The sequence below is a fragment of the Hylobates moloch genome, unplaced genomic scaffold (genome assembly GCF_009828535.3).
Source record: "Hylobates moloch isolate HMO894 unplaced genomic scaffold, HMol_V3 SCAFFOLD_11, whole genome shotgun sequence".
Classification (NCBI taxonomy): Eukaryota; Metazoa; Chordata; class Mammalia; order Primates; family Hylobatidae; genus Hylobates; species Hylobates moloch.
Genome location: NW_026652286.1, coordinates 99293559 through 99319226, shown reverse-complemented (window position 1 = coordinate 99319226; position 25668 = coordinate 99293559). Strand labels below are relative to the sequence as shown.

The 25668-nt window shown below is 44.8% G+C and overlaps 1 protein-coding gene and 1 long non-coding RNA gene across 9 annotated transcripts in view; one reads left to right on the top strand and one right to left on the bottom strand.

Moving 5' to 3' along the window:
* Window positions 1-12808, bottom strand: part of LOC131384555 (uncharacterized) — a 31014-nt gene extending 18206 nt beyond the window's left edge. Inside the window, exon 1 of one of the 2 annotated variants that reach the window (XR_009215525.1) lies at window positions 12595-12808. This is a non-coding gene — a long non-coding RNA (uncharacterized LOC131384555). Of the gene's footprint in view, window positions 1-8383; window positions 8471-12594 lie in introns of those variants that run through there. The other variant, XR_009215526.1, reaches the window with a different exon arrangement.
* Window positions 1-25668, top strand: part of KIRREL3 (kirre like nephrin family adhesion molecule 3) — a 581063-nt gene that overhangs the window by 337758 nt on the left and 217637 nt on the right. The window lies entirely within an intron of this gene.

Below are 25668 nucleotides of genomic sequence, written 5' to 3'. Positions count from 1 at the left end.
CAAGAGGTGAGGCCTGAACTTCTTCATCCCTTTCAGTATCCCCAGTTCCAACAGATCTATGTCTTCCCTGCGCCTGAGATTGCTCTAGCCCAGTATGACAGAGCTGTTTCATTTAGAGTAGGCAGGTGGGAGGAGGGAGGTGCTTCTCAACACTGGAAAGTCCATGTCCATGTGGTCTCACTAGACTTCACTCTCTGCCTCTGTGTGCCTCCTCTTACTCTTGCCCTGCCTGTCACATAGGACAAGGATAGGTTCTGTGCGAGCCTCTTTGTACTTTGCCTACTCTACATAATAGGTGCTGGGATAATGATCATAACGATGGTAAAAAAAAAAAAAAAAAAAAATTCTAATGGCCCCAGCAAAAGCCTGAAACCTCACTCTGATCCTCAGAATGGTAATAGAGGATAGGAGGTGCATTATGGATATTCCCACTCAACTTGCTCTAAACAGCTCCGGTATTAATGGAAATTTTAATGAAAAACTAAGCCTCTATTAGGTTGCCATGCAGAATTCCCACAACATGCAGAGTCTGGTTAATTTCCCTTGTGCCAGGGGCACAGGCTCAAAAGCACAGACACACACTCTCTTAGGAAAATTCCTTCCAATCTCCAGACCTTGTGCTTTCCCCTGCTAGCCCAACTCTAGGGCTTTACAGGACTGGGGTGGCTCTCCCATGCTTATAGTCAGAGCAGGCCCTGTGGCACTTCAGTGAAAACTAATTCCTCATTCCCCATCTTTCTTGCTCAGCAATCATGAATTGCCAGAGAGCTCCAAAGAGAGCCTCCAAGTCTCTCACTCTCCTTTTGTCGCTCAGATGAAATCTGTAACTGGCTCCAGGATGCAATGGGTTCAGAGGCTACAAATCTAAGGGCCTAGGGGCTGTGCCTCCCCATTGCTGGACTCCCCTGACATCTCATGTGCCACTTCCCTGGGAACCTGCCACCCCCAGCTATTAGTACATTTTCCAGGAGAGCACAGAAGCATACGCTTCCATGAGATGTTTTAAAATGACAAGCAGATCCCTCTCCCTGTGTAGCAGAAACCAGCACCACTTTAGAGAAAACCAGGAATTGTAGGAGATAAACTATCAAAAGCTTTGTCTTGTTAAAGCCAGACATTGTAATCCCACCACTTTGGGATGCTGAGGAGGGCGGATCACGAGGTCAGGACGTCAAGACCATCCTGGCTAACATGGTGAAACCCCGTCTCTACTAAAATACAAAAAATTAGCCAGATGTGGTGGTGGGCACCTGTAGTCCCAGCTACTCGGGAGGCTGAGGCAGGAGAATCGCTTGACCCCGGGAGGCAGAGGTTGCAGTGAGCCAAGATCATGCCACTGCACTCCAGCCTGGGCAACAGAGCGAGACTCCATCTCAAAAAAAAAAAAAAAATCCAGACATGATATCAAAACTTCCCCCACATCCCTCTCCTGCCTCTCACACTCCACACTCCCCATACTCATCAGTCCCATGTGTGGAGATGCCCGGCACTCTTCTTGTTTGTTCTTCCCTTGCCAAGACTGGGCAGTATCACCGACATCTGCTCTTCCACAGTATTTCTGCCAGAAGGGACGGTGAACAGGGAGTATGGATTCCTGGCTCCAGTTCTGAGTAGAAATACATGAGTAAGAAGCAGAGAGATGGAGCGAAAAAAAAAAAAAAAAAAGAAAGAAAGGACTTCGGAAAAAGTAAAATCCTACACTCTAGAAAGCTAATGTTGAGAACCCATTTGAAGTTGGGGTGACCCACTGGGTCTCTTCTTCTTTCTCTGCCCCCATGTGACTTTCTTGTCCCATCACACAACATGCTTTGCTATCTCCAACTGCTAGGATTTGAATGTTTTTGACTCCTCCAAAATTCATGTTGAAACCTAATTGTCTCCAAAATTCAGGTGTTGCCAATGTGACAGTGTTGAGAGGTGGAGCCTCTAAGAGGTGATTAGGCTATGAGACTTCCTTCCTCATTAATGGGATTAATACCGTTATGCAACAGGCTTCATGCAGTGTTTGGCTAACTTGTTCTAGCTTGCCTTCCACCTTCTGCATATAAGGATGCAGCAAGAAGGCCCTCACCAAACCAGATGCCAGTGCTTTGATCTTGCACTTCCCAGCCTCTAGAACTGTAAGAAATAAATTTCTGTTTTTTATAAGTTACCCATCTCAGGTACTCTGTGACAGCAGCACAAAGGGACTAAGACACGAACATTACCAGTGCACAGCTTTCATAAGCCTCTAGTGCTCTCCAAGGGGCCTGGCCCCGTTTTCTAGTTTCTTTGATGGTCAATGGGCAGACTCCCCAAAGTCATTTGCAATTGTTATGGTAATGGGCTCTTAGTCATAGCAATGCATTTTTCCTTTTATGGGTCCCTAATGCTGCCGTTCAGCAGTTGCCTGAAGCCTCTGTGACTAGCGATAGAAACACCAGTGTGCCCTGGGTGACACACTTTTCATGAGGTAGACTGAGCACATTTCAGACCCTGGTTGAATAAAAACTACTAGGGGAAAATCAATCTTATTCCCTTCCTCTCAATGAGCATTTTGGCTTTCTCCTTTTTTCTCCCTTCCCTTCTTTCCTCTTTACCCACAGCCCATCTCCCACAGTCATTTATTTCCTGGCCTCCTGTAAAGAAGAAGAATGCTGTTTCAAAGGCTGGGTTTGATCTTCAACTTTGTGAACTGAGCCAGAGCCTCATGTTTCCCCTCATACCACTAAAGAAGCTTTAGCTCAGGCTGTCTCAACCCCGCTTGCAAGTAAAATCTCCTAGGTGATTTTTAAAATTATTCATACTGAGGACCCACCTCCAACCAATTAAATCAGAATCTTTGGGGATGTAGCCTGGGTATCCAGAGTTTTCTAGCTCCCCTAGGTGATTCTAACATGCAGCCAATGATGAGCACCACTGTGTCTAGTGCCATATCTGAAGCTACAGACAGCTGTCCTCAGAAATCCATCCTGGAAATCTTCACAGTTTATGTCCTCTGGTTTTGATTAGCGGTGGGCCCAGGGAGTTGACTGGGCACAGATGAAATCAGCAGACCCTCTAGCTATTAGCAACACATAGAAAGGACTCCGTGAGCACAGATTAACCCTAGACATAGGCTTTCTGACCTTCTTGAGTAATGTGCCTCCTCCTTCAATTATCCTTCAGCCCAGGTGATTCATCTCTCATCATTATTTGGGACAGAAAACAGAATCGTAAAAGTTGTAGGGGACTTCTCTCATTCTTCTTGCAAAACGCAGCTGGTGAGATTGTCTGACAATAGTATCTGTTCTCTTTGTGATAAACAACACACAACCAAACAATACTTATCAGAAACTCACACGAGGCATGACCCTCTGTTAGTTGCTATTTTTTTCTGAGAGACACTGTCTGTGCCATCTGGGAGCTTATGTCATAAGAAAAATGACACCATCCGAAACATGGTTACCCAGAAGGCAGTTACAACATTGTGCTCTCTATTTTCCTTTTTTCTTAGTATGTTTTGGTTTTAAGATCTATTTGGGGTATTTCACCAAGATGTTATATGACAGAAGACACTGGCCAAGACACATAAACATCAGTGGTTTCTTTAGAGACTAGGTTTCTGTAAAGACTTACTCTTTCCAAGCCTTTCATCTGGCCTCAGATGATCTCCCCATTGGCCTCTATCTCATCCTCACTCTGCAGAAGTCAAAGCAAAACACAGTTGTTTGCCAAGCCTCTATCCCCCATAGCTTCCAGGATGGTGTTAATATACAGCCTAGGGAAAACCATATTGCATCTTTTACTGGTCTTGGAATGGCTTCATCCTTTACTAACCAAGCCTCATCTTTCTCAGAGTCAGTGCATGTTTTAGCTGTGGGACAGTTTTATGGTTTACTGACTTGGCAATCAATGTGACATGCTGAACAAGATTGCTTCTCTGGCCTGAGAATGGTCAGGTCGTCCTTAAAAGTTTGCTCCTCCAATGGGCATTCAACCTGACATTTCCAGCCATTTACTCGGCTCTCTCAGGGAGCCTGTATTATACAGGCAATGGGTTCCCTTCCTGGAAATGGTCCAAGACACACAGTCAGTTCTCAATTAGCCATGCTAAAGGAAGCAAGCAGCGGTGCAGACGATCCAAAATAGCAGATTATCTGAAAATCATTTTTACTGGCTTTGGAACAAATGCAATGATACAACGCACGTCAGTGTGCACATGTGCCTACGTCTCAGCAGTATCATGTTTTCCATGTATTGTCTGTGTCTTATGTGTATTAGAGTTTGCATTCTCTGAGGTATCATCATTTGGAAGTGAAAGTAAGCATCCCAACTGCACCACAAGTGACAGGGAAGCCAGAATGGAGTAAAAGTGCTCCCCAGGGTATTGACAGAGGCAGTGGAGAAGCGCATAGAGCTCTATTTCAGTAGTCCTGTGGCCTCACAGTTCTCTTCCCCCAAAGGGCCCCCTTTGCCCTTCACATACCCTGGCATCGGCTGCTGCCCACTGTCTGCCCCAGATCCTAGCACAGCTATCGGGAGGTCTCCAAGCCACTCTACAAGCTGCGCAGTTGTCCCTGCTTAGTAGCAACCCCAAATTTTTATCATGCTTTTCAAGACCAGAATGCCACCTAGAGGGTGGAGCTTGTCAGATGCTCTTATACAGTAAGCACCAGGCCACCTCCAGCCTTCTTTAGATGTTTTCTGCAAGTTTTTGAGTTGCCTTTAAAGGCTCCACTTAGTAGTATGCTTCTCAGACTTTATTGAACATAAGAATCACCCACGAGCTTGATTTAATTGCAAATTCCTGGGCTATACTCATAGAAATTCCAGTTCAGCTGTCTGGGGCATGTTCCTTGAATTTGCATTGTTGTCAAGCACATCAGCCCATGGAAGGCATCCTTTGAGAAGCTGTTTAGAGAGCCATTCTGACTCTGCTTCTGATCTGACTTCGGGCAGCATCTTGAGTGAAGGTGAATGTTCGCCTTTTCATGACCTTTAATCCTCCACAAACCACTCTTTTTTGTCCAAGACCTATGTGTGATGGGCCAGCAGAGACCAAAGGATGTTGGCACGCAGGATGAGACAGTCTTTATCAGGTGGGCTGGACAAAGTAACTAGACACTTGGACCAGTGTGCCTTCCTCCCAGCCTGACTCTATTCAGAAATTCATGGGCAACCCACAAGTTGCAGGCTTCTTAGATGATATAACTAATAATAACTAATAGTATAACTCCTATTTTTTGAGTGCTTACTCAGTGGCATTATGGTAAGTGCTCAATATGAATTTTCTCATTGAATTCTGTTAATCCTATGAGGTGTCACTCTCATTTTGGGAGGACCCATGGAGAAGCTATCTCAGCCTTTGTAGATCTAGTTTTAAAATAAGAGAAAAAATAAACTCACCATGTCTGAGATTCTTGAAGAAAAGACAGCATGTAAAGCAGCTAATTATTATTAATATTCATGACTATGTCCTTGCAGGCAAGAGGAAAAATGTATGATTTTCTGTAGTTTTCTGAGAAGTGGTTTAGCCTAGAGCAATTAGCTAACCAATTGGCAAGTCTAAATGGTTTCCTGTAATTTCTCTTGATGGATGCCCACTGGCCTCTTCTCCTTGTGAGGTAGAAGGGTTAGGTCCATCCAACAGCTGTGACCAACTGCCTAAAATGGGGTTGTCACTTTGGACAACTTCCCATGCTCCAAAGATCAGGGTGGACAAAGTAACAAGTCCGATTGTTTATGTGGTCATTGACTTTCTAAAATAAGCGGTAAGATTCATGGTTACACAAAGGACTCTACTTTCAGTAGATTAACCAAATGTCAGTCTTGCAGAATCAAGCAGGGTCTGGTGGAGGAGCAGGAAGTGGAAGAAAAGCCTAGAGGCAACAAGGAGAAGCTGTTGACATGGCACCTTAAAGACAAAGAAAAAGTCTTAATGAGATGCAAATCCCATTCAGGAAAGCTCTCCGAGTCAGTAATTAAAGTATATCCAGCAATGTAGGGCGGGCAAAGTATAAAAGATCAATAGGTTAAATACTTTATGTTGTTTAATCAGATACTTAGCACAAATCAAATATTACCTTACTGAGGTTATTAGGCTAAATGAGGGCACTGCAGTGGTGAACATTCATTACTGAGACACCAATGGATCATGAAAATAGCAAGGTACATCTGAGTCACCTCCAGCCCTGAGATGAAGTACAAGGAGGCCAGAAAGCCTTTAGTCGCTGCATCTGTGCTTTTTCTTTAGGAGTGGCTTAGGAAGTTGGGGTTATGAGTTTCCCTAGATAATTAAGCATACCAAGTCTTGAAAGGTATAAAAATAACCATCTCCTCAAAGCTGGGTATACCCACTGACATGCAAAAATGATATAGATATCCACATTATTCGAGATCATCAAAAGCTTCCTTATTCTTCTTGTATGACAATAACTACTTGTTATTCCATGCATTACCACTACAAACATGGCAGCATTTGGGTATTGAAGTTGCGAGTCTTAAAGAGAAGAGATTCAAAGGAGAAGGAGGGAGCTAACTCGACTCCTCCAGAAATGGGAGAGCTGCGACAGACACAAAGGGATTGGGTGAGCCCCAGGCTTTGGCAGTGCCATCTTCTCTGTGAAACTGATGGGATCCGGGAGGAGAGCTCTGTGGACTGGTCATAAATTGCGCTCTGCTGGCCTGGATGATCTTGATCTGGTCAAATTACCTTCTTGTCTCTTCCGGTAGATAGCAGTAAAGCCTGACTGGAATTTCTCTGAAAACTAAGGGGAAGCAAAAGGGGAAAAAGCCATAGAACTACAAAAGCATTACACTGACTGAACGCAGCACAGGTTTCTACATGGACACAATCAGAGTTGCACAGGTCCACCGAGCCCATGTGCAGAAATGCCAACTGAATCTCATTCCCTCCCAAGCTAGCGCAGTCGTCTTTGGGCTGGGGACAGATCATCTCTGTGTCATTGTCTCCATCTCCCTACTCCACCTCACCCCCAACTCATCTACAGGCCCTGGGTTCCCACACGTCCGAGCCCCACACTGGGTGAGAAGAGGAATGACACTGCCCTTCTTTGCTAAAGAGCATGTCCCACTCTGGCCTCGGCTCCTCCAGCACTCACCTCTCAGACCTGTGCCTTGCCACATATGGAGGTTTCTCCTGATCCATGTCTTTCTGGGTTGGTTTGCTTGGTTACTAAAACATGTTAACTGGCTGGATGTCATCAGGCCTTTACCTTTTTGGAACTGGCCCACTATTTCTCTAATATTTTAAACCAGCAGTTGTCTAACTAGGCCCCTCAGAGCCTTGAGATTCCATGAAGATGTATTTATTTATTTATTTATTTATTTGGAATTCTCATTTTATTCTCCTGAGAAATTATGCATGATCCATTATGAAATATATAGGTAATACAAAGTTCAAAAGCCTGTCATGTTTATGGAGTAAACAAATGAAAATTAAACATAATACAGTGTGAGAGAAAATCATGGTTTCATTTATTTTTTCTGTTTTTTTTTTTTTTTTTTTTTTTTTTTTTGAGACACAGTCTCGCTCCATTGCCCAGGCTGGATGGAGTGCAGTGGCATGATCTCAGCTCACCACAACCCTAGCCTCCTGGGTTCAAGCAACTCTCATGCTTCAGCCTCCCAAGCAGCCAGGACCACAGGCACACACCACCATGCCCAGCCAACCCCTGTATTCCTAGTAGAGACGGGGTCCCACCACGACGGCCAGGCTGGTCTGGAACTCCTGGCCCCAAGCGATGCACACACCTTGGCCTCCCAAAGTGCTGGGATCACAGGCGTGAGCCACCACGCCTAGCCAGTTTCATTTATTTTCATAAGAGATAGGTTATGAGTACATGATGTAAAAGCTTAAAAGTCATCACCAAACTGTGCTAAAGATATGGGGAAATTATGCAGGGAGAAATCTGTGCAAATTCATCTTCTTACTCAGTATAAGGTGGTAAAAGCATGAAGATTTAAACTGCCCCTGTGGGTAAGACAATCAGTGCAGGGGCTGAGCAGGCAGTGCCCAGGAACCCACAACCACTGTCACCTGCTGCCTTATCCCCCACTTATGCCAACTGTGTATGTTGAGATTCCATGTGAAGTCTCATTTTATAAAAATCTACTTAAGGTGAAAGGTTTGGAAACCTAGGTTTTCCAGAGACTCCAACAATAACACTATTCTATTTTCTTGCCAAAACATACAAAACAATTATAATTTTGAAGGCTTATTGGGTGCTAAGAGTTTTCAATATATTATCTTATTTGAATTATTTTGCAAATGAAGAAACTGAATCATGGAGGTTATAGTTAAGAAACCAGCCTGATATCTCATAGATATGAATGGCAGAACCAACAGGCATCTTTCTGACTTCAGAGTCCTAACTCTGTAGCCCTCCCTGACCTCACTCACCTGCAAACATTGCTCCTGGGAACATCTGATGTTGCTGGTTCCCGAGACAGCTCTAGTTTCTTATTCCTTTGCACAGCATAGATAAGGTACAGTCCCAGAATCCAGTGAATCCACGGACTTTCCTGGCTCAGGTTCCCATTTCCACACACTTCTAGAGGATTCTAATTAGCTTCTAAGGCCTCCTCTCACCCCTTCTTCGGCCCCACCCACCTTTTAGATTCAACAGTGTTTCCTCATCATGATATCTTAGTCAGTGCAAACAGTGTCAGGAACAAAAAATAAGAGAAAGCCACGTCGTCCTGGAAAGCCAGACAAGAACTGACTGTTGCTGCCCTGCTCTCTTGCTATTGCTTCTCCCATTTTGGTAGGGTGAGTAGAATTTTTATCATGCTGTTGCCACACAGAAACCTGAGCCAAGACAAGCCTAGGAAGACCAAGCCACCAGGACTGTCCCCCTAAATCTGCAGCCCCCTGAAATGCTTGAGACACAGCCTTCATAAGCCTCTCCCAGGGTGGACAGGCACATACTGCTCCCGAGATGACAACTGCGTTGTGAAAACTGCAGATCTGCGCTCTTTGCAAAGTGGTTCCAGTCCCCAGGGTGACACACAGTACCTGCCTTCCCTGGGCAGGAAGAGAAACAACTTGAGGTGGGAGGGAGAGCTTTCAAGTTGACAAGTGAAGTGATTTTTAACCTTCCAAATTCAGTTGTTTGTGGGGGGAGTGAAGGGGTGAAGGAGAAAAGAGGCAGGCGTTTCAGGGAGACAAAGGAGGCATTTGTCAGAGCAGAGAGCTGTGCAAACCCACCGAGGATTCAGGCAGTTAGCACCTTGGCAAGCCCCTGCCTCTGCAAGCCCTGACCTAATTTTGAGAGATACTGCTCACATTGTTTTCCAGATAAAAGCAGGCAACAGCGAGAGCTCTCCTGGGTGAGGCTTTGACATCAGGAAAAATTACCCTGACTCAAGTGACTAATCTCCTTTCTTACCCCTTTCCTCGTACCCCAACCCTGCACTTTCTTCTCCATCTCACAAATCTTCGGCAGAGCTGCCAAATCACAGCCACCAACACAGAGACAGACAGATGTGCTCCACCACCACCTGCCCACAGTGGGGTGAGACCTGTGTTCAGTACAGCCTGTGCCAGCTAGGAACATCTTTCGGTGTCTTCCTTCCTCCCACGTAAAATCTGGCAGTTTGAGCTATCATTTTTTTTTTTTTTTTTTTTATTATCGTACTTTAGGTTTTAGGGTACATGTGCACAATGTGCAGGTTTGTTACATATGTATCCATGTGCCATGTTGATTTCCTGCACCCATTAACTCGTCATTTAGCATTAGGTATATCTCCTAATGCTGTCCCTCCCCCCTCCCCCAACCCCACAACAGTCCCCGGAGTGTGATATTCCCCTTCCTGTGTCCATGTGTTCTCATTGTTCAATTTCCACCTATGAGTGAGAACATGCAGTGTTTGGTTTTTTGTCCTTGCGATAGTTTACTGAGAATGATGTTTTCCAGTTTCATCCATGTCCCTACAAAGGACATGAACTCATCCTTTTTTATGGCTGCATAGTATTCCATGGTGTATATGTGCCACATTTTCTTAATCCAGTCTATCGTTGTTGGACATTTGGGTTGGTTCCAACTCTTTGCTATTGTGAATAGTGCCGCAATAAACATACGTGTGCATGTGTCTTTATAGCAGCATGATTTATAGTCCTTTGGGTATATACCCAGTAATGGGATGGCTGGGTCAAATGGTATTTCTAGTTCTAGATCCCTGAGGAATCGCCACACTGACTTCCACAATGGTTGAACTAGTTTACAATGCCACCAACAGTGTAAAAGTGTTCCTATTTCTCCACATCCTCTCCAGCACCTGTTGTTTCCTGATTTTTTAATGATGGCCATTCTAACTGGTGTGAGATGGTATCTCATTGTGGTTTTGATTTGCATTTCTCTGATGGCCAGTGATGATGAGCATTTCTTCATGTGTTTTTTGGCTGCATAAATGTCTTCTTTTGAGAAGTGTCTGTTCATGTCCTCTGCCCACTTTTTGATGGGGTTGTTTGTTTTTTTCTTGTAAATTTGTTTGAGTTCATTGTAGATTCTGGATATTAGCCCTTTGTCAGATGAGTAGGTTGCAAAAATGTTCTCCCATTCTGAGCTATCATGTTGAGGACAGGATAAAAGCAAGGAGTGGCCTCTGGGGTGAATGAATGGTCCTCTGCAGACTCCTGGCCTCTGACCCAATAGGCTAGTCATAAGATTTAGGGGAAAGCAAAGCCTTTAAAGAAGCAAATCCTTAAAACACTCAAGGTTGTAAAAAATAAAATAAAATAAAAATAAAAGAATGGTTGAAAAGCATTGAAGCAGTGTAGAAAAAAGATATGCAATATCCGTTGACCTTCAAGAGTCTGAGGGGCTCAGACCTCTCACGATGTCGGCTGTGTGGTTGCCCATGTGGAGAGGGCTCAGGATGTGGGCCAGGCTGGACAACCCCTCCAGACAGATGCAGGACACAGCTTTAGGGTCACTGTGCTCTGGGGTGAGGGAAGGACATCTATCTGAAGCAAAAGCGCTTCCTACATTACACATGCTCTTCCTCTTTAACTGTTACCTGTAGTTTCTTCTCAATGGAAACCCCTTTCTTAGAGGTCTTCCAGAAAGGCCAATCCTATGTCCCTCCACCTTCAATATTTCAGAGGCAGATGCCTGGAGGTAGGAGAAAAGGAGAAGCTGCCCATTTAAAATTCCTTTCACTGTTGCATTGCAATATGCTGTGGAAAAAAAAAAAAAAAAACTTTCAGTTTAGGTATCCTAGATCCATCTTCTTGGGGTTGACTTTACATTCTATCACTGAAGTGGTAAAAGTCCTAGCTGCTAAGTTGCTCATCCTTTAGCAACTTCTAGCAATAAAATCAGTGTCCCCAGTAGAGGTCTTCCCCGCCACCTGTCAGGTATCCCAACCATGAGCCCTCGCTCACCAGCCTTGTGAAGCTGAATGCAGATACTGAAACACAGCCAAACTGATTCTCAAAGTAGAAATCCATGTGTCCAGGCGCCCCTTGAAACTGGAAGCCCGTGAGAGGGAGATTCAAGGACATCAGATTCTGGAATCGAGGGCTGTGGCCTCGCTGTGGCTGAGGGTGAGATACGTGCTGGGCTTGGGGGTCACCCTCTAGGCAGAAGTGGTATCACCTTCGCCTGAATCGCATGGAGGCAGCTACTAGGTCTATTTTTCAACTCCCCCCATTTGGTGCAACTAAAAATGGCTATAGAGGAACAAAGGTGACATTTTCTGTTTGATAGCACCAGAGACGAAAAAAATGTCAGGGGCATCCCTGCCCTTCTCCGCCTTCTCAGATTCCACCATGCACTTTTTATGGAATGTCCGTGAACTTTGGGGCTTGGCCTTGGCCTTGCCATGTCTCATGCAGCCCCTCCCATTTCTCATTGCCCTGGCATGTCACACTGAATGCTGCCAGGACAGAGTCGGGCCAAAGTGTCCGTGTGACCTTGAAAAGAGCTCCTCCACGTGTGGTCCTAGGGGATTGGAGTTTGCAAAATGCCACTTCCAGTGTTGTTTTTTTCTCATTCCGTATCTGGTGTTTATATTGCTCTTTACATCTTTCAGAACCATTTCAGATCCATTTCCTGATTTGAATTTCATGACAACCCCATGAGGTATCATTATCTCCATCTTACAGCAAAGACGGTGAGGCGCTAGAGAGTGATTCCCCACAAGGTCAAATGCCTACTTACAGACTGAGGCAGCACAGGGGCTTGGCTTCCTGGGCAGGTCCAGCTGGTGCCTCTTCTGCCACCCCAAGCCTGCCCATCCTTCACTGAGCAAGTCAGTCATTCCTCTGCCTCTGCAAAGCCATCATCCTCAGCCACCGCGGGCCCTAGTACCACCTCCTCCGTTGGATTCTGTAGATAGTGCACTGTCTGCCTCTCTCACTTGCCTAGTTATTCCATCATTCTCCTGTTTACTTAACTTTTCAGGTGCATACATATATTCCTCACAAGACAATTGTAAACAAGCTGTCTGGCATAAGCTGTATTATACCTGCTCTCTTTTTCCCCTCCCCGACCCCCACAACCCAACAAAACCCAATTAAGAGTGTAGGAGACATTTAACAAATACCGGCTGCCGAATGCATGAATGAATGACTTTTTTAATCAAATATAAATTAAACTGATGTCTCACCCAAAGCAGAACTTCTTCTTGCATTAATCTTTGTAGGGCTTTTTCTACTGGCAACAGGGTACCAGTGAGGTGGCTGGTCCTTTTGTTGTTGGTTCACGGAGGAAGATCGCAGGGAGGAAAGTTGAAAGGCCTCTGTCCTGGTGAATTGCCTGGAAAGTGAAAATCTGAGATTCAGATTTCAAAAAAGAGTAACTCTTTGGTGTGGTAAGGATAAGGGTAGGTGATGGGGTTGTAATGACAGCATTGATGTTTGGGAGACTGTGGGGATTACAGAAACTCATGGAGCACAGAGATCAAGGACCAGGCTTCAGAATCAGACATCCTTAGGAACCCAGCCCTGCTACCTATAGATTGAGTGGAGGACTTTGGCAAATGGCCTGACCTCTTGTCCACAGCTCCCTGACCTGTGAAGTGGAGATAATGATATTCTCTATACCATAAGGCTGTTATGAGGATGAAATGTGTGAGCAAGGTATCTAGCACTTGCCTACCATTTAGAATGGGCTCAAGGCATGGTAGCTCTTGTTCCTACCACCACAGACTCCCTAGGCTGGCTTGGCCCAGGCTTCCTCTCCTGTCTTGGTTCTTCTTTGTGCCCTAAGGAAAGAAGATGGTTTATATCCATCAATCCACAGAGACCCCAGCCTGGGCTCATTGGCCAGAGGGTGCTGGTTTCACACAAAGAACAGGGGGTGGGGGGTTAACAGATGCTGGAACTCAACCCAAAGAAGCCCATCCCTTCACTCTGAGGAGCTGAAATTCCAGCCTGCCAGTGACCTCCAGAACCTTGGGTTTTTTTTAAAGGAATCCTCCAGACAGATCAGACATACTAGTGCCTGTCTTCCTTCTGGCCCAGAATTGATGAGCCCTCACCATTTCATCTTTTCTTTGGTTAGCACAAGGATGAACTCTCCTTTTTGCCTCATTCTCTCATTGGCATAATGACTTACCCTACCTTCATTTAAATATCTGAATTCAGAAACTTTAATTAGGGACTTCCCATGAGTTGATGGAGGTGTCATGGTTAGACCTGTTATTACCATCCCAAATGGGACAATTGAACATCCACTGCTTTATGAACCCTTCATCACAATTAATGCTCTCTCCAAAACTTCTCATTTATTGGGTTCTCTGGTATAATCATTCCTAATATGTGTTTCAAGACCTTGTACAAGTACAAATAATTTAAACTAATTAGCTTATTATAAAAAAGGAATGAAAACAAATGGCACATGAATGAATTGTGAGGTTTCATACGGAATTAATATCTCCGTAATACCCACAAATTTGGTAAATTCATTATGCATCTATAATCAAACCTGATAAATCCCCTAGATAATTCAGAAGTAATTATGCATGAACTGCTGCCAGTTATTTTAAAGTGCTACCAAAATAAGAGATTTATTCCCAAGATCCAGTTAGGCTCCAGGATAACTAAGACTAACCTGACGTCTCCTGTCAAAATCAGCCATGAGAAATTACACTGACTCTGCCCCCCTGGATGCTGGCCACTGACATCTGGAAAGAGCATGCATGGTTCTCAAAAATAGTCCCTGTTTGAGACATGGAGTGGAGTTTATCACTGGAATTTGTGAGATTTGGGGAAGATGGAGAGGGATTCCCGGTTGGAATAATTATCAAGATTCAATGAAACACACAAACTGTGCACCATCCCACCAATTCCCAAAAGACTTTCTTAGTCTAGCTGAGAAATCCTATAGCAAGGAACCCTTTTCTCATTTCGACATGGATTGCAGTTCTTTTCTGATATGGTTTGGCTGTGTCCCCACCCACATATGATCTTGAATTGTACTCCTATAATTCCTACGTGTTGTGGGAGGGACCCAGTGGGAGATAATTCGGATCATGGGGGTGGTTTTCCCCATACTGTTCTCATGGTAGTGAGTGTGTCTCATGAGATCTGATGGTTTTATCAGGGGTTTTCACTTTTGCATCTTCCTCATTCTTCTCTTACCACTGACATGTAAGAAATGCCTTTTACCTCCTGCCATGATTCTGAGACCTTCCCAGCCACGTGGAACTGTAAGTCCAATTAAACCTCTTTTTCTTCCCAGTCTTGGGTATGTCTTTATCAGCAGCATGAAAACAGACTAATACAGTAAATTGGTACCAGTAGAGTTGCTGAAAAGATACCCAAAGATGTGGAAGTAACTTTGGAACTTGGCAACAGGGAGAGGTTGGAGGGCTCAGAGGAAGACAGGAAAATGTGGGAAAGTTTGGAACTTCCTAGAGACTTGTTGAATGGCTTTGACCAGAAACCTGATAGTGACATGGACAATAAGGTCCAGGCTGAGGTTGTCTCAGATGGAGATAAGGAACTTGTTTGGAACTGGAGCAAAGGAGATTATTGCTATATTTTAGCAAAGAGACTGGCAGCATTTTGCCCCTGCCCTAGAGATTTGTGGAACTTTGAACTTGGCATAGATGATATAGGATATCTAGTGGAAGAAATTTCTAAGGAGCAAAGGATTCTAGATGTGACTTGGGTGCCGTTAAAGGCATTCAGTTTTATAAGGGAAGCCAAGCATAAAAGTTCAGAAAATATGCAGCCTGACAATGTAATAGAAAAGAAAAGCCCATTTTCTGAGGAAAAATACAAGCTGGCTGCAGAAATTTGCATAAGTAATGAGGAGTCGAATGTTAATCCCCAAGATGATGGGGGAAAATTCTCTAGGGCATGTCAGAGGTCTTCACGGCAGCCCTTCCTATCACAGGCCCATAGGCCTCGGAGAAAATGGTTTCATGGGACGGGCCCAGGGTCCCCACACTGTGTGCAGCCTAGGGACTTGGTGCCCTGCATTCCAGCTGCTCCAGCCATGGCTAAAAGGGGCCGGTGTAGAGCTCAGGCCATGGCTTCATGGGGTGCAAGCCCTAAGCCTTGGCAGCTTCCGTGTGGTGTTGAGCCTGAGAGTGCACATAAGTCAAGAATTGGGGTTTGGGAACCTCCACCTAGATTTCAGAAGATGTGTGGAAACTCCTGGATGCCCAGGCAGAAGTTTGCTGCAGGGGTGGGACCCTCTTAGAGAACCTCTGCTAAAGCAGTGCAGAAGGGAAATGTGGGGTCAGGGCCCTCACACAGAGTCCTACTAGGGCACTGCCTAGTGGAGCTGTGAGAAGAGGGCCATCGTCCTCCAGATCCCAGAATGGTAGATCCACCAACAGCTTGCACCGTTCACCTGGAAAAGCCGCCGGGCGCGGTGGCTCACGCTTGTAATCCCAGCACTTTGGGAGGCCGAGGCGGGCGGATCACGAGGTCAGGAGATCGAGACCACGGTGAAACCCCGTCTCTACTAAAAATACAAAAAATTAGCCGGGCGTGGTGGCGGGCGCCTGTAGTCCCAGCTACTCGGAGAGGCTGAGGCAGGAGAATGGCGTGAACCCGGGAGGCGGAGCTTGCAGTGAGCCGAGATCGTGCCACTGCACTCCAGCCTGGGTGACAGAGCGAGACTCCGTCTCCAAAAAAAAAAAAAAGCCACAGACACTCAATGCCAGCCTGTGAAAGAAGCTGGGAGGGAGGCTGTACCCTGCAAAGCCACAAGGATAGAGCGACCCAAGACCATGGGAACCCACCTCTTGCATCAGCATGACCTGGATATGAGACCTGGAGTCAAAGGAGATCATTTTGCAGCTTTAAAATTTGCCCCACTGGATTTCAGACTTGCATGGGCCCTGTAACCCCTTTGTTTTGGTCAATTTCTCCCATTTGGAATGGCTGTATTTACCCAATACCTGTACCGTCATTGTATCTAGGGAGTAACTAGCTTGCTTTTGATTTTACAGGCTCATGGGTAGAAGGGATTTGCCTTGTCTCAGATGAGAGTTTGGACTGTGGACTTTTGGGTTAATGGTGAAATGAGTTAAGAATTTGGGGGACTGAGGGGAAGGCATGATTGATTTTGAAATATGAGAACATTAGATTTGGAGGAGCCAGGGGCAGAATGATATGGTTTGGCTGTGTCCCCACCCAAATCACATCTTGAATTATACTCCAATAATTCCCACGTGTTGTGGGAGGGACCCAATAGGAGATCATTTTAATCATGTGGGCGGTTTCCCCCTTACTGTTCTAGGGGTAGTGAATACGTCTCACAAGATCTGATGGCTTTATCAGGGGTTTTCACTTTTGCATCTTCCTCATTTTTCTCTTGCCGTCACCATTTAAGAAGTGCCTTTCACCTCCCTCCATGATTCTGAGGACTCCTCATCCATGTGGAACTCTAAGTCCAATTAAACCTGTTTTTCTTCCCAGTCTCGGGTATGTCTTTATAAGCAGTGTGAAAACTGACTAATACATTTTCCAACATGACACACCTGAAATTGTAGGACTCTGATTTTAGCCACTCATTCAACCAGGCAAAATGAATTTTCTACCCTTTGGGCTACCATATTTATTTCTAGCTTTCTTAAAACATAGCTCATTATTTATTTTTAGGTATAGCTCCTATTTGATCATGTGCCTCTTGAAGATTATGACAGTACTATTTATTACATGCACTCATTACATACATGTATTTGTTCAACAAATATTAAATATCTGTGCACTAGGCATTGATACATCAGTCAATAAAACAAATAGCTAAGACTTAATGGGGCTGACATTCTAGTGGAGGAGACATGAAATGAACAAATAAAGATGAATCATGTCAGATGGAGATAAGCACTCTACATACAGGCAAAACAGGGAGAGGGATATAAAGTACTCCTACAGGGGTGGGTGCACATTTTAAATAAGATGGTCAGTCCCCAAGAAGGTGGCCACCGAGCAATGTCTTGAAGCAGGGGAGGGACCAAGGACAGGACATCCCAGGGAGAGAGAACTGCATAAGTGCAAAGACCCTGAGGCAGGAGCATGCCTGGTGAGTCTCAGGAAGAGCAAAGAGGCCAGGGCAAGTGCACTCATCCATTCTCTCATTGCTATAAAGAACTATGTGAGACGGGGTAAAAAGGAAAGAAGTTTAATTGACTCATGGTTCTGTAGGCAGGCACAGCTGGGGAGGCCTCGGAAAACTTACAATCGTGGTGGAAGGAGAAGGGGAAGTAGGCCCGTATTAGATGGCCAGAGCAGGAGGAAGAGAGTGAAGGAGGAGGTGATACGCACTTTCAAACAACCAAATCTCGTGAGAACTCACCATCCAAGAACAGCAAGGGGGAAATCCACCCCCATGATCCAATCATCTCCCACCAGGCCCCTCCTCCAACACTGGGGATTGCAATGCAACATGAGATTTGGGTGGGGACACAAATCCAAACTGTAAAAGCAAGCAAAAGGAAGAGTGCAGATTAAGTCAAAGTGTGACTACGAGGCCAGACCCCGGAGGGCACCATGGGTCACGGAGAGGGTGTTGGCTTTCGTTCTCAGTGAGGTGGGATACTCGGCACCGTTCTGAACAAAGGAATGGCTCCCTCTGACGTAGGTTTTTAAAAGCGCTACTCAGACTGCTCTGTTGAAACTAGAAAGCAGAAGACAAGGATGGAACCTGCGAGACCAATTAGGAGGCTCTGGCCGCCATCCGGGCACAGGGTCCAGGTGACTTGGCCCAGGGGGTAGCCTTGGAGGGGCAAGAAGACCAGATTCCAAATTTACTTTGAAAGAAGAACCAAAGGGATTTGCTGACAGATTTGATCTTCTCTGTAAACTTTTGGGCTCCCAGCAGAGTACCTTACACTAAAAGGTGCCTGATAAACGTTTGCTGAATGAAAGGAGTAAACATATGCATAAATGAAGTATTCAAATAACTTGGATCCCGGTGAGAGGGGTGGGGTTGAATTTGATTAGAGGGAAAGGGGTATACCTCATATATCTCAGTCTCCCTCCTGGGGCTGGGTTTCCTCACCTAGCAGAAACTCATTAAATATTTGTTGGATGCATGAATAGACAAGTTAATTAAAATGGGCGTGCAAGGCTTGGGAGCTTATTCTGACTTCCAGCTAGAAACCCCAGCAGACAAGCACTGGGGCTTGGAGATTTTTCTTTCTATAGCTCCTGGCAGAGCAGCAGGGGTGAGCCTGGGCTCCCTAAATATTGTGAAATGCTGTCCATGCTGAGGTCCCCATCAGACCTGCCTAGACAAGTGCCTAAATGAAAAGTGCCGAGCCTCCTGTTTGTCAGTGGTTGGAAGATGAGTAATACTTTCTAAATGCTTAAGTGTCATCATCATTACTAAATTGCTGTAGGAATAAAAATTCAGTTTATGCCATTGAGGATCATTAAAGTCTCTTCTGAATCTGATGCCAAAATTGAAATAATTGGCTCATCGGTAGTGCAACATGGGATATGACCATATCGGCTTGTGGGGAAAAACGTTGTCTCAACATGAAGAAAAGAACAGGAGCTTGGGTAGGTAGATTGGTTTTGTTGGCAAAGAATTGCTACATTGCAATTACAATTGACAGCATAGATCATGATTAAAAATACTTGGGGTGGCCAGGCGCAGTGGCTCACGCCTGTAATCCCAGCACTTTGGGAGCCCAAGGCGGGTGAATCACTCGAGGTCAGGAGTTCAAGACCAGTCTGGCCAACATGGTGAAACACCGTCTCTACTAAAAATACAAAAGTTAGCTGGGTGTGGTGGTGAATGCCTGTAATCCCAGCTACTCAGGAGGCTGAGGCAGGAGAATCACCTGAACCCAGGAGTTGAAGGTTACAGTGAGCCGAGGTCATGCCACTGCACTCCAGCCTGAGCAACAGAACGAGACTCTGTCTCAAAAAAAAAAAAAAAAAAAAAAAAAATACTTAGGGCACAAATTTAGAGTTGCAGAAAAATAAATGGATTTTGCAATTAGACAAGAGTTCTAAATCAATTGGATTTTCCAAGTCATGGTTAAATTCTGTTTCAAGAGGTCAACTGCAGATCAGAAATACTGATACCCAGTGCAGGGAAGGCACTAAACCAGAACAAAATAAATAACGATAATAATAGATTGAGCTACGGTCTAAGAACAGAGATGTGTTTTAAATGAACATCATTATTCATAGATGCTGGAGCACAAACCAAGACCGATTCAGTGCTGACTCAAAGGTACAAGGGGGACCCACTGGGCGATAAGATCGCGAACCTGCAGATGCTAATGCTGACCTGTTTGGGGGGTGGGGTGGGTTAATTAGCTGCCGGTTGTAAAGCATTATTGCCTTGCTGAGTATTATTATTTTAATAAAAGAGGCTCATGAAAACGTCTCTGGTGGTAACTCATGAAGAATCATTTTGAGGACAAGAGTACTCGTACATCATTCCGAGTGCCGCCTATGTATTTAAGTATCAACAAAAAATTTACTGTTTAAACATAAATCTCTGGGAGAAGTTGAAGTTAATTAAAAGGTTTAACAGCATATGCATTAGTATTAGCCCTGGCCCTCTTTAGCATGGAAGGAAGGAAAGGAAATAAAACAAGGTGTGTGAGGAAGCAGTAATGTAGGCATTTAATTAAATGTGGTCCAAAGCATAGGTGAAGACACCACCTTATCTGCCATTCAGTGCAGTGAGGGAGAATGGGAGGCAGGGAAATGTTCCCTGAAGAGCTGTGTGTGTTTTTAATTAACAAAGGCTTTGAGAGTCCTTCTTACCTTTTCTTCTTCAGAAACCTAGAATTTCACCTTGTGCCATGATGCTTCCATTTAGATGTGGAAGGCCTCTGGTGGAACACTGTAGCCCAGTTCAAGTGCGTATTCTGATTTATGCCCAGCTATTACTCATGAATTCTTTCATTCATGCCACAAATATTTCTAGAGCTCTCAGTCTGCATAATGCAGGGTACCCTGTAGCCTGAGAGGCTGCGGAGATTGTCTGGTCTCTGCCCTCAAATGGCTCACAGTGGAGGGAGAAAGCCTGGCATACCAGCAGCACCGTGTGGTAAATGCTCTGGGAGAGAAGTATTCAGGATTTGAGGACCACACATGAAGATGCTAGAGGTCCACATAAAAACTGAATACTGCAATTGGCCCATGACCACAACTGCAGGGAACTCAAGTTGAGAATATTTCATTGGCTTTTGAATTGTTATGACATCAGTCTGCATCCCTTCACTTTCTCGTCCCACTCTATCTTCCTCCAGCTTTTTCCTTCATAACACCCAGCCCGCACCCCTCCTGCAGGATCTTCAGAATATGCTGTGTTCGCTTCACCTCTGCTCATTTATCCACTCTCCCATTGACTGAAATGCTCCTCCCCCTTCAATCCCAGCCCCTCCCTCAAGGTTCATTCCAAGTCCTCACCTCTTCCAGGGCATAGATCTTAGTTCTCCTGGGCTGTAATGGAGCCTTATAGGACTTGGCACATTCGCTGTTTGTCAGGAGGGCTGGTCAAAGGCACCAGGCTCAAGCTATTTGTGACCAGCACCACACATTTTAGCACTTAAAATATTTGCTAGCTTTATACATCTATAGATTGTTATTTGTTCCATAGATGTTCTTGGACCCTCCAACTTAAAAACTTTAACTCTTTGAGGCATCTAATACGAAATGGATAAATTCATCCAGCATATGGTTTTCCCCAGACCCACTTCAGTTTCAGCAATTTGCCCCAATATTTCCATCCACTGTACCATCTCTTTATTCTTCTCACCTCATCTGCAGGTTTTCTGGACATGACTCCATCTTCCTCTAGGATTTTAGTACCAGGCTCTCAGCCCCCACTCCCAACCCATGTCTTCACCAACTTCATCCTTGGTGACTTCAGTCCCTCCCAAGCCTCTGACTTCCTCAGGTCCCAGCAGTCTTCCCCCAAGTGACCTGCATCTACCCCATTTGCATCTTGAAATGCACGACTCAAAACTACTGAACATTCAGCTCCAATTGTCAAAGTTCTTCTCTGTCTCACTCATTTTCTCACTCCCTCTTGACCTACTTTTTGGCCTTCCCTTAGTCTTCAGTCTTTTCATCCTTTCCTATTTTCCCACTTCCCTTGGTGGCTCCAGTCCATCTGAACCCTATAAGCCTCACATTTTACCTCTACTATCAGTAGCGCTCAGCTTTTCGTCCTTCTGCCTACTTGATTTTCCAGTCACCAGTTCTCATAGCCCACTATTCACTGGATCTACTTCAGTCTACCATGCTAGTCCCATAAATCAAGAGTTATTTTAGCCCCTTTTCAATGACATCCTTCCCCACACTTTCAGCCATTACTCCTATGAGGCTGATGCCACTTCCTTATATCTAGTTCTGAACCATGGCCTGGACTGCAGGCACATAGCTCCAGCTAGACTGAGCATCTGCACATGGTTTCCTACAAGGTCCCTAACTTGGTGCAAACAGAGCCTCTTGCTGGTCTCAGAAGAGGAGAAAGTGAGAACTAACCACCAGCCCCAGTGAGACTAGTGCAGGAAGGATTTTGAAGTTGAGACTAGAAGGCAGGAAAGCATCTGTCAAAAATCTATTACTTGATCTACTACTTGATGCATCTAGCACATAGCTTACCTTCCTGCAAAAACTCTTGCCTTTTCTCTGTGTTCTCGAGCTAGAGTTGACATCATGATCTTCTCAATTCTCTCTCCCTAAATGCTCAGGGTGAGCTTTGCTCTCCCTCCCCTCATTCTCTTCATCTTTTTGGTCACCAGTTCCTAATAACTCTTTTCTATTTCCTCTATTTCTACTGTCACCAGCTTTGTTAAAATCCTCATGTAATCTCACTGAGATTACTGCTGCCTCCAAACTCCTCTCCCTATCTCCAATTCATCTTCAGTACAATCCTGCTCATTGTGTTGCCACATTGATCTTCCTAAACCACGGTTATGCCTTGCTCCAAAATCCCTACTAATGCACTTTTGTCCAAGGATCAAGTCTATATCATCAGTGTAGTGATAAAGATTTGCCATGATATCGCCTCAGCCTACATCTTCAGTCCTATTTCCCACTACTCACTTTTCCCTGAACCATGACCTCCTCTTTTCCACTTCAATACTCATGTTTTTTCCCTCTGTCTGAAATAGCTTCCATCTGTATGTGTTAAAATCCTCTTCAAGACCATCTCAAATTCCATCCTTCCTGTAAATTTTAGCCCAATCTCTTCAACTATTGATGAGCTCCCCTCTGTGTTTCTCTAACATTTTCTGTATTTGTAATTCATTAGTTTAATAAATATTAATTTACTGAGCATCTGCTATGTACCAAGAACTTTAATATGCATTATCTTCTTTAATTCCCATGTTAACCCTATGAAATAGATACCATTAATATTCTTGTTATAGAAATAGGAAAATTGAAGCTATGCTTGTTTACATTTTCTGCCCAATATTACAGAATTAGTAAGTGGCAGAGTCAGTTTTCCAGTCTGATTCCAGTGCTCATGACATCTACCTAGAATTGTGTCTCCTTTATTACAATATGCCTTGCATTAGATGGATGGATGGGTGGATGGATGGATGGGAGGGAAGAAGGGAGGCCAAAGTGCCTTTTTTTTACCCTTTTACTTTGTAGGATCCTTGCATTCTGGAACCATGCTTGGTTCACCTTTGAATTTCTCACTTCAAGCCTGACACAGAGGAGATGCTTGATAAATGTTTACTTTGTTCAACTGGATGTACAGTTCAGAATTTTGCACATACAAAATCATAACCCTTGAAGGGACATAAAGACATTTCTTTCATCCATCCCCCTGCTTCCAGAAGACTGTTCCTATGTGACTCTGGTTCTAGCCTACCCCTTTTGTGTCATTCCTCCTACAACTCCAATCTGCCATAACCATTTTCCTTTCCTGTAAGATGCTCTTGACCTTTCTGGGGCTTCTTCTTTGCTCCTTGGCCTACTTCTAAGAGGTTCTCTTGGAGATGGTGGTCACCCAAGAAAATCAAACATGTATTTCCTAGAGTAAGAGTTTGCTTGGAAAAGGCAGAGGAAAGGGGTTGGGGAATGGAAAAGGCAGAGGAAAGGGGTTGGGGAATGGAAAGTGCAGGGCAGAGTTAACATTTCTGGTGAGACTAGCTTGGGCTAGGCCACATTGTAATGTGCTTTCACAGAGAGGCAATTTTCTTCCCCTCTTGTTTCCTGTAGGAGTCCTGGAGTAAATGCAATGTTATCTCCCAGGAAGGCATTGCCTAGTGTGGGCATAACCACAGTGTTTACAGGGAGACTTGGCGCAAACAGAGCCTCTTGCTGGTCTCAGAAGAGGGTAAAGTGAGAACTAACCACCAACCCCAGTGAGACCAGTGCAGGAAGGATTTTGAAGTTGGGACTAGAAGGCAGGAAGGCATCTGTCAAAAATCTATCACTTGATGCACTAACAAGATTGTTGGAGCTCCTTCCCCTCCTGTGGATTATGGAGATCCACCCTTTCCAAAGGGGCCTCTGGCTCTCTGTGAACAGCCCAGCAGTGGCCCACTGGGATCTGGGCTCCATCTGCAGCATCCAAGGATATCGGTACATTTCTGAGCATTTCAGAAGGAAGCTCCTCCCCACTAGACACCTACTTTTCATATAATGGAGAGAGGATCCTTCCCTAACTGCCACTTGAAGTTGCAGAACTGACACATTCCTGACCTGAGAAAGAGTGGAAGTTGAGGATGTGCACATGTAAGCAAGGGGACTGTGATGGGAACCTCAGTGAGTATTACGTGGTTTTACATGGAACTGGATTTAGTCTGAGTTCTCACATATGCTATAAATTCATATATAATGGTGTATTTACATAGCATTTATTATGCTGTGTAAATATGCTGGAGCCTCTGGGTACAAAGAGAGAGGGGGAAAGGCTTGTGTTATGTAATAGGGGAATGGAGTCAGCTGCAAGGGTGCAGTGGGACATGATGCAACCACTATTCCCCATAAGAAGCCAGGAGGCTGGTGTCGTAAATGTCGGCCGCCTGTAAACGTATTGGTGAGACATATCCCACTGGCCAGAATGTTATTCGCTCACAGTCTAGGTGGTAATAGCAATTTTCTCCCTTCGTGTTGTTACTAATGCCAAAGGTATCCTTTCACCTTAGGTATTGGTAGCCAGAATCTGTAAAACTCCTCATGACACCCTGCACCCTGATCTGATGAGAGTGGCAAGTAGCTTTTTGACCACCAAGAGGCTCTTCAGAGACGAGGCCTGGAGTAGATACCCTGCTAAACCCAGAACCGTGACTAACAACCATCTGAGCAACAAGTGATGAGACTTGGGCCAAGAAAGTAGCAGAGGAAGTGGTGAGAGGTGGTTCGTTTACAATATATTTTGAGACAACAGGCTACATTCACAGATTGGACGTGGGTGTGAAAGGAAGAGAAGAGTCTAGGATCACTCACTCCAAGTTTCCTGGCCTGAGTAACTGGAAGGATAAAATTGCCACTGACAAGTTTATCATCTTCTTCAAAGATGAAGAAGACCGTGAGAGGGGCATGCCTGTGGGAGAAGACCAGGAGTTCATTTCGGAGCATGTGAAATTTGAGATGCCTGTTACACATGCAAGTGGAGGGAAGGACTAGGCAATTGGAGGGATGAGTCCAGAGTTTAGGGGGTGGTCTAGGCTGTGGATACAAAATTGAGAGACATCAGAGTAGAGTCGGTGTTTAAAGCCATAAGATTGAGAAGAGATCCAAGGACTCCGATATGAAGGTCAAGGAGAGGAGACGCCAGCAATAAGTCAGTGACGTAGGAGGGAAATGACTAGAATGGAGAACCCAGGAATTTTCTTTCATGCATGCCTCCATTCTGAGCGACCCCTCATACAGAGTTAGGCATAGTCTTCAACCCAAGGGTCCCATGGTTCATTCTGGATTCAGAAAGAACCCAAGTGAAATAGCAGCAAGTAATATGAGAGGGTGTCTCTTTAAGACCACACTGTAAGGTTCAGACTAAATGCTGTGAGGTGTATTAATCTGACTGCTGGACCCTCTTCACCACACGTTTCAGGTACAAGCAGCCCAGAAGGAAAAAGCTGACTTAATTCAGAGGCCAAATTCTTCTCTCAGATCTATGCCTGTAATGTATGCAGGGAACAGATTGGAATGCTTTTGATGTTGCTAATCTGAACTGACAGTCTGTTTGCTAGTTCCGGATGAGGACGCCTTTTAATTCTGTGTGTGCGCGTGTGCATGTGTGTGTGTGCGCACATGCGTGTCTGTGTGTGTGTTGTGTTCAGTTA